Source organism: Camelus bactrianus, chromosome 1, assembly GCF_048773025.1.
Source record: "Camelus bactrianus isolate YW-2024 breed Bactrian camel chromosome 1, ASM4877302v1, whole genome shotgun sequence".
Lineage (NCBI taxonomy): Eukaryota > Metazoa > Chordata > Mammalia > Artiodactyla > Camelidae > Camelus > Camelus bactrianus.
Window position 1 is genome coordinate 114,272,411 of NC_133539.1, and position 12,473 is coordinate 114,284,883.

The window sequence follows — 12,473 nt, forward strand, 5'->3', positions numbered from 1 at the left end:
TAGATAATTATACATTTTTAAAGTGCTTATTCTGTACGGCCAGTGAGCACCCTGCACACCGCTGGTGGTAAAGCACCATACTTTAAGGGACACCTTTGTAGGTGTTCTAGTAAGGAGACAGTTAAGAAGTCTTCCTCTATAACTGTGTGAATTACGGGAATTTATCCAGCTCTAAAGAGTGTGAGCTTAAACTCATAAACGCACACTAGTGCTCTGAGATGAGAAGTTTGGCCAAACTAGAAATTCTGTCAAAACTGAGGCACACTACATAACTCTCAGTGACAGTTAAACACACACATTTTCCCTTTGATAGCTATTGTTCAAGAAAGCTTTGCAGATGTTCAATTAAAATCATTTAAGTAATTCTTTAAATGTGCCACTACACTTGTCATTAGCTAAGGAATAAAGTCAGCTGTAGTATATTGCCAGGAAGCTGAGGGGTGAGTCGGATTTGGAGATGTGACGGACAGAGAGCGTTCCACAGGCCTGGCCAGGGAAGCTGCACAAGAGGAGCCCACATCTCCTGTTCTCTAAAGAATTTCCACCCCAGCCACTGCATAACCACCAGCAGTCTCCGAGAAGCCAGAGAGTCACCGACTTTCATCCCACAGTCAGGTCGTGAATTTGCCAGCTTCCCTTCATTAGCAAAATCGAATGGGTACTTCTGTGGGGAAAAGCTATGGTCTCGCCAGTTCTGAAGTTACTTTACGATAACAGGTCTCTTAGAAATTTCTGACTTTTGAATGAGAGATGAACTAAACTAAATTTAGAGTGATTCAAATTGCCTGTTGCAGAGGCAAGGCGAGCTGCCTGGGCTCTGGAATCACAGATCTGAGTTCCATCTTGGCTTTTCCTCTCATTAGCTGTGTGACCTTGGAAACTTCTCTGAGAAATTCCGTTTCAGTTCCTTCAATGGTGATAAGAACATTACCTACATCGTAGGACTGCTGTGAGGATGAGATACTATGACATGTAGAAATAATACTTGAAGAGTAAAAATAACATGGAGAAAAATGGTAAGAAGTCCATCAATGTTAGCTATCAGTTATATGAAGCAGTACCCCTCTGAATGAGACAAAAACTAACATGAAAATCTGAGTATCGATAAAAGCTCAGGTTATGACATGCTTTTCAGTGGATGTTAGCTAAACGATTTTCTAAGATAAAGATATGTAGTTAATAGTCTTAGAGTCTAGATTGCTAACTGTATCATTTGTATTTAAGACTTCAAACATATATGTTTAAAAAACATTTGGTGGTGGAGGGTAGAGCTCAGAGGTAGAGCACGTGCTTAGCATGCACAAGGTCCTGGGTTCGATCTCCAGTACCTCCATAAACAAACAAACAAACCAACCAACCTAATTATCTTCTCCCTTCTCCTCAAAAAAGTTTGAACCTTTTAAACAACAACAACAAAAAACTAGTAAATAATGAAGCACCTTCTCACGTATTATCCCATCTGAGTCCCACCACCAACCCTAAGCAGTAAGCAGTACAAGTGTTACTCATTCTGTAGATGAGGAAACTGAAGCTGAGGAAGGCTATTTAATTATCCCCCAATTACAGTAACTGGAGAGGGACTTGTCACTACATCAACTCTGCCTCTAGCAACTCCTACTTATGTCACACTTAATCAAGGAATGGGTATTACGTAATCAAATGTTGATTTAAGATGACTGTTCATTTGTTTTGCTTTGGATTTAAGTGGAATTTACGAAGTCTTTTTCAGCATGATAAAATTTCTAAACTAACACTAATGTATGCATATACAGCTCTCTCTCTCTCCATCTTTCCCAGGTTCTAGAACAGTGTCCTGTGTTTGGAAGGTACTAAAAGTGAATGTAAACTTTCTTGTGGACAGCTGATACTATTCCAATGCTGAACAGACATCCTTCCTGGACGGCTCAGTTCTGCAGAGCAGGGTTATGCCACAGCACTGCCCCTGCATGATAGTGTAACTAAGCTGTTCTGATGAAAAGTAAGATATTGGCTTTATTTTGTCTCCTTGGAGAAAAAGTAGTGAGTACGTTTAAAGAGAGGATGAAACAGCCAATCTACCATTGACACAGGATCCTCTGACAATACTGCTGACTTTGCGGGTCAGGTTCTGGCTTACCCTTCAGAGAGCACCCTCGTAGCCAGCACAGACAGTTGTTACCTTGCGCTGTGACCAGGTGCTCCCCTGCCAGAGCGGCTGGGTTGTTGGCCAAGTGTAAGCAGGGCTTGATGGCCATGGGGAGCATCAGAGGGCCACAGCAGTGACATGGGACATGCAAACATGCTGGTTTTAAACGAGGCCTGATGATGCAATTCAGATGCTCTGTACATTTTAATTTATCAAGAATATTCTGGTCCTTAACCTATTCATCAGAATTGGCTTAATGAACGTGGCTAGCATTAATCCCTCTGATTCTTTTGAGGTGAAAACAGAGGACCATGTTACATTACAATAAATGTTACAATACGTGACAATCACTCAGCATGGAGTTAATAACTGTATCAGAATAAACTTAAAATGGGTTTAGTCTGAAACATAATGATGTAGCCAGTGGTTACTCTATTACGCTGGGTAGTAATTTAGGAGAAATAATAAGCAGTTTATGGACTATTTTTAAAAAGCCAGCCAAAAGTTGGAGGGAAAAAACCCCAAAAAACTCAATGGGGAGGGAAGAGAGCAACGCAGCAGATTCAGAAGCTACTCTGAGGCCCTCTCTGCAGACACCTGGCATCTAGGGGCCTTGGAGCCCAGGCCATCCACAGTCACTGGCAAGAGGCCATGGCCCAAATGTTCCATGAGACCTGCCGTGAGGGCCACGACCACTCCTGATTACGGGGGTCCATATATGGTGGATACCGGATCTTGGACCTCTCACAGCTCACAATGATGCCGCATCTTCTGTGATGTGAGAAGTTAAACTGATCCAGGCGTCCAGGTTACAGGCTCAGGCTCTCCTTCCCAAATTCCAAGTTGCCTAGAATCCTGCCAATTAATATGATTTTAAAAGAAAACATTGCTAGGGCTGGGTCCCTAGTCATTCCTGCCTCAGAGTGGTTGAGTTTAGTTTGATGATCATCTTTTCTCTCTTAGCACCCTTATGGGACTGTACACCAAAGGAATGAAAGTTTCAAGGGGGAAAATGACCGAGAGGTAATTCTGTGCAAAAGGTGCCTATAAGAAAAGGCAGGTCTTTGGGGGAACGGAACATTCAGTAAACGAGTATTTACTGAGCCCCTTCCAGGTGTGTATGTGGCATCTCCCCCATAGATAGCCTCACCCATCTAATTTGCAGTAAGAATAATTTATTATACAGTCTCCTGCATGCTAGGCACTGTTACACACACTTCACATCCCAATCAGGATGGGGTACTATTACACACTATCCCAGTTTTACAGACAAGGAAACTGAGGCACAGAGGGGTTCAGTTAACTTGCTCAAGGTCACACTGCTGATAAGTGGCTCCAGCGTCCCTGCTTATAACAGGTAACCTATTGTGGTAAAAGAATTCTTCAACCACATACAGAGAGATAAGAGTACATGAGAGAACGAGGGATGCAAAAGATGAGGTGGGAGCCAAAAAAAAAAACAACCCCAATTTTTCTACATTGGTATCTGGCTTGGAGCTGGTCTCGTTCTTTCCTTAACCTCGAACTGCCCAGGTATCGCTTAACTCTTGTCCTGTCTCCAACTCCACTCCCTTCCTCCTGTCGGCCTAGACTGCTGGGTATCCAGCAACCAGGGGAAGGGAGAGACTGCGAGTTCCCTGAGCTGGGGTGCAGAAATCCTGGCACTCAGCGCTGGTGGTGCACAGCAAACCCAAGTGGTGAGAAGTTGTAGTTTTTCATCACGCACAATCGTAGCCCTGGGTAGGCAGAGAAGAACTATCAATGGAGGGCAAGACTCCTTCTCCTTCCAAATGCTAAGAGAATTTCTTGACAGACGTTGGGAACAAAGGCATACATTCACACACAATTCTTAGCAATATTAAGAATAAGCAGCATATAAAGTAGAGAAAATGTCAGACAATGAAGACATCAAGTTAAAATCAATACTGCACAGTGACAGCAATGGGGAGACATTTTTGAATTATGCTGTATAAGAATATAATATTTCATACTGAATGATGCTAATCTTGTATTATTAAAAATGAAAAATTAGTTACACTGTATTCCAAACCAATCCCTTAGTGGGGTATTTATGACAAATCACTTCAGTTCACTCCCAAGCTTACAACGCAACCAGAACTGAATGGAATTACAATTTGTTATAATTTCAGAAAACCCTACATAGTAGATGAAAATCACATTTAATATAAATGTCACATCATAGAGTCATTTTACTCAGGAAGTAACAGTTTTATTAGAGCATTGTGAGTTTTCAGAATATGCAATGTAATCAAGACATTTCAAGTAGAAATATGCTAACTTCATATTTAAAAAGTAACAAATATGCAATAGCACAATCATGGGAAATAGACTATGCTTCTAATACTAGAAATGTTTGTCTTGGAGATTGACGGAAAAAATACAAGCTTTGGTGGCTTATTATATCAGCTAAAATAAATAATCAATGCAAGTCATGACATTTTACCCATATTAAAAATCCTTTTAAAAGAAGTGATACTGATGGTAAGTAGAAAATTGTTCAGAGGACGACGGTCTATGAACAAAGTCCTACTTTAATTATTTGACTATTATGAATTTATAATTTCCTAATATCAACATGTAAAAATTCTTCCTTCTTATTTTGACAAATGTCTTAGTTAAATAATCAAGAACACACTGTAGCATACCTTTAAGACCTGAAATTCATTTATTGGTCAATTTCAATTTAATAAAGACAACACTATCCGAATCAAAGCTACCTGGCAAACTTCAGCTAACTAGTAAAATGGAGCAAGATCACGCCCAGTGTTAATCAGAACACTTACTTTGTGGCTGCCTTCCCGGGATCGTCAGCAGCAACTTGTGGGTTTGGGGTTACGTGTACAGTAGTGGCGTTGGATTTACCTGGGGTCATCTAAACTGCTTCTCCAGCCCTTGTGAACATAGCAAACATCTTAGGAAAGCAACCGTGGGCCCACTACACTGGCTGATGGCTGATGGCCTTGAATGTGTTTCAGCTTTGACTGACAGAGACAGGGTATTGCTGCAGACAGACATGAAATTGGGTGCTTGTACCGCTGGGCCTCCCCTTCTGCTGATTCCTGCTGGGAGAGCCTCGGCTTCCTTATCTAGCAAATGAAAGCAACGAAACCTATCTTCACAGTTTTCTGTGGAAATTAAAGTATTCTGTGAATTATAAAATATTGTAAGAACTTCCAGTACCTAAAACAGGAGGTTCATACAGACGCAGATACTTGGCCAAAAGATGAATGAAATGTAATGATCCCTTGAAATCAATGTAGTAACTCAGGGATACAGCATTCCACCTTGTTCACGTTTTTGCTTCCCCTTGGGATGGCCTTCACCACTTGCAACTCCTCTAGCCTCGGCACGTCCAAATCTTTATGCCCTTTAGGATCAAGCTCAAAAATACAACCCTTGATAACCCTGATGGAAATCATCTCTTTTCTGTAATTACCAAAGAGCTTTAGAGCATCCTCATCCACCTTATATTATAGATATTTATCTACATATTTAATCTCCTCCGATTATGTATCAATAAAGTTTATAGCATGCTGTGAAACATCCCATTAATCCTACTAATAGTAATAGTAATATAATACTCATAAGCTCTAGATGGCTTATTACACACCAAAAATCACACAGGGTTTGAGAGCGTTGTACATAACCTACGAGGTAGACACTGTTACCACTTTATAGGTGAGGAAACAGGAAACAGAGAAGGCAGGCCAGGATTTGAGCCCGAGCACTAAGCTAAGGCCCCCGCAAGCAGCAGCCCGTACGGCAGGCCAGAAGGGCCCAGTGACCACAGGTCACTGAGTGGCTGTGACCCAGCAGAGACCTGAACCCCGGTCTTCTGCATGCAGCGCTAGCAGTTCCAGAAGTGCCGCATCTCGTATCTCGGGCTTTCACACTGACTCCAACTGTGTGCCGAAGGCCTTCTGAGAGGCAGCTCAGTGGCTCAAAGTGCCCACCTGTCACATCTACTCCAAATCATAAAATAACTCCACAAGTGTCATCCACCGGCTTGCCGCTGTCCTGCAAGGCCACAGACACGACAGCCAACTCAGTCACTTAACCGCCGTGCTGGGACTCTTCATCTGGAAACTGGAGAAAGCACCTGACCCCCACCCAAACTCACAGGACTTGGAGCCAAGACCAAGGTGGGGGTGGGGGTGGGGGGGATCTTTTAGTTATTCAGAATAAAACTGTTTAGCACAAAGTGAATTTTATAGTTTTTATTTTCCAACATGTAAAACTAACACAATTATTTGATTCATTATATAAAAAATATGCTGAGACAAGGGGGCTTCGTTCTAATCTGTGGTTTTCACAGCTCACAAAAGTTCTGAGGAACATGGAATGGAGAGGAATGGAGACAGGTACAGTAGCTCTCAACACTACAGCCACGGACCTTCTCCAGAAGCTTCCCTGACAACCTAAGGTGGCCCAAGGCACAAGTAATTTGCTCACATGCTGAGTGTGCATGGCAGACCTCAGAGCAGTAGAAAGGTAACTGCAGAGGGCCTGAAGGTGTTGACAGCGCTCCCCTGCTGTCAAACAGCATTTGCTTTTTTTCTCTCCTATTTTGGTTAATTTAATTGTGGCTTCATAATTGTGTCTGCATTTGTCAAAAGGTTATGGTTCTTTTACATCTCACTTATTTTCTCATGATTAGAGAGGGTGGAAGAAAACGAAAATCAGTCAGTTAAGCAGACAGTTGAACTAATTTGGGGTGTTATTCAACTGTACATATGAGTTACAAGTTTTGCTCTTAGTATTTCTTAGTCTCTCTGAACTATATCTGCCTTGTCAATGAGCAGAATGCTAGTGAAAGAAAAAAATTCACTTTGTTCTATTGGCTCCAAGGTCACTGAAGGATGAAAAACAAATTTCCAGCACCACACGCTGAGGAGCGCAGGATGGCCCTTCTGGAACGTCCCGTGGGTAGATTTGCTTATTTAAAAAACAAAAAAGCATTTGGCAGGCTTTGGAAACATAACAGCAGTCAATAACGGGGTGAGCCCAGAAGATGGGTGTTTCGTTTCAGTGTGTGTGGCCCCGCAATTAAGGTAGAACATGGAATCCAAAGAGAGATCTAGTTCAAACTTCTATTTACAAAAAAATGAGATGGAATCTGAATTATTCAATTAGAATGTACATAAAAATAAAGGCAACTCATGATGATCTTACTTTTTGATTTGCTGATACTTCCTTTCCTTGTCTGGTAGACACAAAAGCCTTTTCATATTGGCATTTAGGTTAGGCACTGAGAGGTAAGGAACATAGTTGAATTGCTTAATGTCAGCTCTGTTGGTGGTTCTGTTCCATCTACTTATTCTGCAGGCTGGGAAGCCTTTCGAAACCCACATTTTCAGGTCTTTTCCCAGAAAGAGAGAGAGCAAAGCGTGCAGAAAGCTGTTCTTGGCAGGGCCAGGCCTGCCTATGGCAGAGAGATAGGGCAATCCCAGTGAGTTCTTGGATTTCTTTGGAATCCAGTCCCCATACTTGGGCTCAATGACTTCTGAGAATCTCTGACAGACCCATAAAGGAGCAAAGCACACTGCAAAATGTAAGCCAGGCAGACAAAAGAATGTTTCTAACTTCTGCGCAATGCTGAGAATTTGAGATCGGCTGCAGCTAGATTAGGAAATACACTACAGCTTAAAGAGAGGTTGTGTTTTATGCTGTTTAAAAAGCCTGGCATCTTAAGGCTCTCACAGAGTTCAAATACATCTTTAAAAGAGATCTTTTTCTAGATGTATTTACACAGCATTATTTCTCAGGTAAGCACAACCACGCATCACCTGTGCATGAAAGAGAGCTGTTGGATGATCCTGGGGGCAGGCTGGGGCGTGGTCCATGCTCTCTGCTTTACGAGGTGACAGTCTTCCTTGTGTTGTGTGTAGGTGAAGCCACGGGGAAGAATGCTCACTCCTATCACATCTGCTAGAGCCCTCTAGCCTACAACTCTGTTCTTTTACGCTTTCTGGGAATTTATTCCCTAATTCCTATCTTTTCATTTTTAAAAAAAATTTTTTTGGGGGGGTTAATTACATTTATTTATTTATTTACTTTTATTCAGTTTTTTTTTTTCTTTTTAATGGAGGCACTGGGGATTTAACCCAGGACCTTAAGTGTGCTAAGCAGGCGTTCTACCACCCTAATTTCTGTCTTGAAAGCTCTTTGAGACTAAAGAAGAAACAAGGTAGTATATGAAACTTCAGTCAGATTTCAGATGGAAAGCACTCAGATACGAGATGCCTTTAAAGGTCTAAGCTTTAAAAAAAGGGACTCTGTTCATGGGTAGCACCATTTATCTACTGTTTTTCAAAGCTCTTTGTTCTTCTAAAATAATATGTTCTTTCTAATCATCTGTATAAATTAACAACTAATGCATATACAGTATGAAAGAGGTAAATTATTATATTTAAGTATTAAAAATTTTTTAAAACTCAAAGTATTAAAATCAATCAAGTTTAAGAGCGGGTAATGAGCATCTAAAAAATTCATCTGCTTATAAAAAATCCAAATTTGAACAAAACAGAGGAAAGTAAAATACTCTCTTCTTCTTCCCTTTAGGTTCTGTTAGCCTATGGTCCTAACAAGTACCTGAACTCAGCAGAACTTAGCATCACAGTTTTACACAATTTGCAATTATTTCAGAAAGTCTGCCTCCCTACTATGCGACTAAAGGGCACAAACTGTACTGTGAGGCTAGTTCACAGCAGTCCTCCGAGCTATTTGCTTCAGTCATTTATCTTCTTTGGGAGTAACTCTGTATAAACTCAGGTAGAGGTTCCTCAGGGAATTAACAACATCTTAACACTTAAGAGGTGCTTCCTGGGCCAATGTGCAAACACATCCTGGAAAGAAAGCTATAACGTTTTGCCCTGGAGGAAAGCTCTGTTGGTTGCAGACAATTAGTAAAATTTATAACTAAAATTTTATTTATTATTTGATTTATAAAGTGTTTACATGCAATATTTTGATTTATGTTTCATTAGGACCTTCAATCATTCCTCTTCCAGATTCAGAAAGGTATATAGTAATTTTTTAAATCCCCAAACTACCAGTTCTAGTCATCTAATTTTTGTGCCATTTTAAAATTTTTATTTATTTTTTCTTCCAGTTTCTTTGAGATATAATTGACACAGAGCACTGTATAAGTTTAAGGTATACAGCATATTGTCTGGACTTACACCATCATGAAAGGAGTATCACAATAAGTTTAGTGAACATCCACATCACTCGTGGATATAAAATTAAAGGAATAAAAGAATTATTTTTCCTTGTGATGAGAGTTTTGAGGATTTACTCTCTTAATAACTTTTGAATATAACGTATTTGTTGTACTATTTTTAAATGAGAAGTGAATATGTAGAAAGAGAAAGTATGCTAAGACTTTAATCTTGGTTTTCTTTTGTTAATACATTAAATATTTATTCTGTTGAACTTTCTTTAAACCATACTCATACCAACCCTCTCTTTAAAAATAGGTTAAAGATATAAGATATCTTTAGTGGGGAGGGTATAGTTCAAGTGGTAGAGTGTGTGCTTAGCATGCACGAGGTCCTGGGTTTAATTCCCAGTACCTCTACTACAAAATTATAATAACAATTAAATAAACCTAATTACCCCCCCAAAATTTAAAAAACAAAAAATAAATTTTAAAAGATATAAAGTATTTTCTTTTGCTCACCATTGATAGCAGAAACAAGTTAGAGCTTGAGAACATATTGTTTCCAATAGAAATGGATGAATTTAAAGTCTCTGTTCATTTTAACAAAAAAAATTCACTATTTTTAATAGCATGAAGAAAATACCACAACCAGGTTGATTTAACCAACACACTTAATTAAAATGTACACACCAAACTAGGATATTCTACCAAACGCAGCACTTAGCAGTTACACGAAAGCAGATTCAAACTCAGATACCGAAGTCTTACGTATACTTCAGCTACTTTCCCAATGCAAAATGTCACCCTCAAACCTTCTCTATCATTTACTTTGTTATTTTTTCTAAGTATGATTTTTTTTTATGGGACACATGCTCTAATTAGTACAAGGGCACTTACGGAAAAAACAGGATGGAAGACCAGAAAGTTGGCTTACTCTGGGAAATCCAGGACATACAGTTGCTATTTGAGCAAAGGGGTGTGCTCTGCGCTGTGGAGAACGGAACCCAATGGCATAAAAAGAACTTGTCCATCTTAAGCTCTCTGCTGTATCATAGGCATTTGAGAAGAAATCATGGTCCTTCAAGATTTTCTACTTTCTTACTGGTCTTACCAGATCTCTTGCTGTACACTGTCCTTTAAAAAGTGAGAGCATTGAGTGTCATTTTCCCATCAGAGACAAAGCCTCACTTCTCCTTTGCCCAGCACAGAACTACATAGGAGTGAGCCAACCAATCTTAGGTAACATGAATCACCTAGCCTGGTAAGGATGATAATTACGTCAAGTTAGGATGTCATTCTAAGTCAACAATTTTAACCTAAATTTTCATTGGTCAGTGTGTACTAGAATTTAAAATTTCCTTAATTCGCAAACATGACCTTTGCCCCGAACTTCCTACATTTTCACAAAAATTTTAATAGAGATTTAACAATCTACATCCTAAGCAGGAAAGCTCCATCCTTCAAATCCAAATAATTTGCAAAAGTCAACAGAGGATTGCCAATTGGTTCACAAGTGTGTACAGAAAAGGAATGATCCCAGAAGAGTTGCACCTGTTTATGATTCAAATTCCCTTAAAGCATTTACATTGTCTCTCTTGCTGACGAGTAAATGCATGACCTTAAGTCCATGCAGTAGCTAGATCATGCTGTTGAATGTGTTAATCTGCCAATGGGCATATAAATATTCATCAAATGAGCAGATGAACCAATATATTCCATCTGAAACAATTTTTGAGCTATTCAAAAAACTCCATCTTTTTTCTTCCCTATTTTCAGCCGAAGAAATACTTTCCAAAGCTCATTAAAAATATCTCAAAGAAATGTTGAAATTTCACTGGCAACCTTTCCCATATTTAAATGTTAACAATCAAAGATCTACACTTTAATGTACAGGAAGAATAGCATTAACAGACATATAGTTAATGGACTAAACTTCAATCAAAAAAAAAAAAGAAGAAAACACAAACATATGGTAAAACAAAACACTGACAGACAAATGGTAAAATAACACTGTAGTAATAAAATGATATGCCGCAAATTACCTTAAGTTTCTTAAAAATTTTGTCTCATAAAAACTTTGTCTTTAGGAGAAAACCTACCACATCCATTTCCCCTACCCTTTAGGTATTGCTCTCTTCATTTTTTTTTTTTTCATTCCTAGTCACTATCTTAATGAGGCATACATCAATTTTTTAAAACCCCACTAACAGAGACATTTCCTGTCAAGATTCTTCACTCATAAAGATAATGAACCACTGTAGAGAAATAAAGTCTGAATCACTGTAACAGAAATAAAACATACTTCTATATTTTTCAAGTTGTAAAAGTAATTTATTACTGGGGTATTACTTTATTTTAGATTTCTTACAGTGGAAAGTTTGTCTTGCCACACTGATGGCAGAGAGAACAAATCTTATACTGCCTAATCAAGACCCAGTATGGTGACTCAAGGCTCTGACTTACTTGGTTCAAATTGTGGTTCTGCTGTGGACCAGCTAAGTAACCCTGGCTGAATCACTTTGTATTCCAGGCTTTAGCTTCCTCATCTGTAAGATCATGACAATATTATCTCTGAGGGATGGTCTGAAGTTGCCATGTTGAGATACCTAGGTAAGTGCTACCCACTGCTGATCTGATGATTCTTATTTTAGATGCATACCCAGCATCCAATAAATGCACATTGATGAATATAAACAGATAGCATGACAAAATTTGACGTAAGTAATACTTTAAAATAAACTTGAAACACTTTAGAATAGTTTTAGATTTATAGAAAAATAGCACAGATAGTACAGAGAGTTCCCATATATCTCACACACAACTTCCTAACATCTTATGATGCAAGTGATCTTTAATGATAGCCCGACAGTGGAAGGACATCTACTCCAGCAGTTAAAACTACAAATTTAATTAATCTGTAATTTCAGTAACCCACCTATCAGAACCAAATTTTGAAACTGGTAAGTACCATATTAGTAAATGCTAAATTTAATGTTTAGGTAATAGCATTGCACATACTGTACTAATGTAAGATATTTTACAGTCTCATTTAAAAAGGAATAATAAAATGGGAAAGTTATTTTAATGTGTGTAATTACTTCTACATATATATTGAAGTTGCAAATTAAAATGTGCAAAGAAGAAAATAAAGCTGGGTTACTTAAA

The 12,473-nt window shown here is 39.0% G+C and overlaps 1 protein-coding gene across 3 annotated transcripts in view; it reads right to left on the bottom strand.

Moving 5' to 3' along the window:
* The window catches only part of UBE2E2 (ubiquitin conjugating enzyme E2 E2), a 326,256-nt gene that overhangs the window by 112,693 nt on the left and 201,090 nt on the right, over positions 1-12,473 (bottom strand). The gene's annotated exons all lie outside the window — the stretch shown is intronic.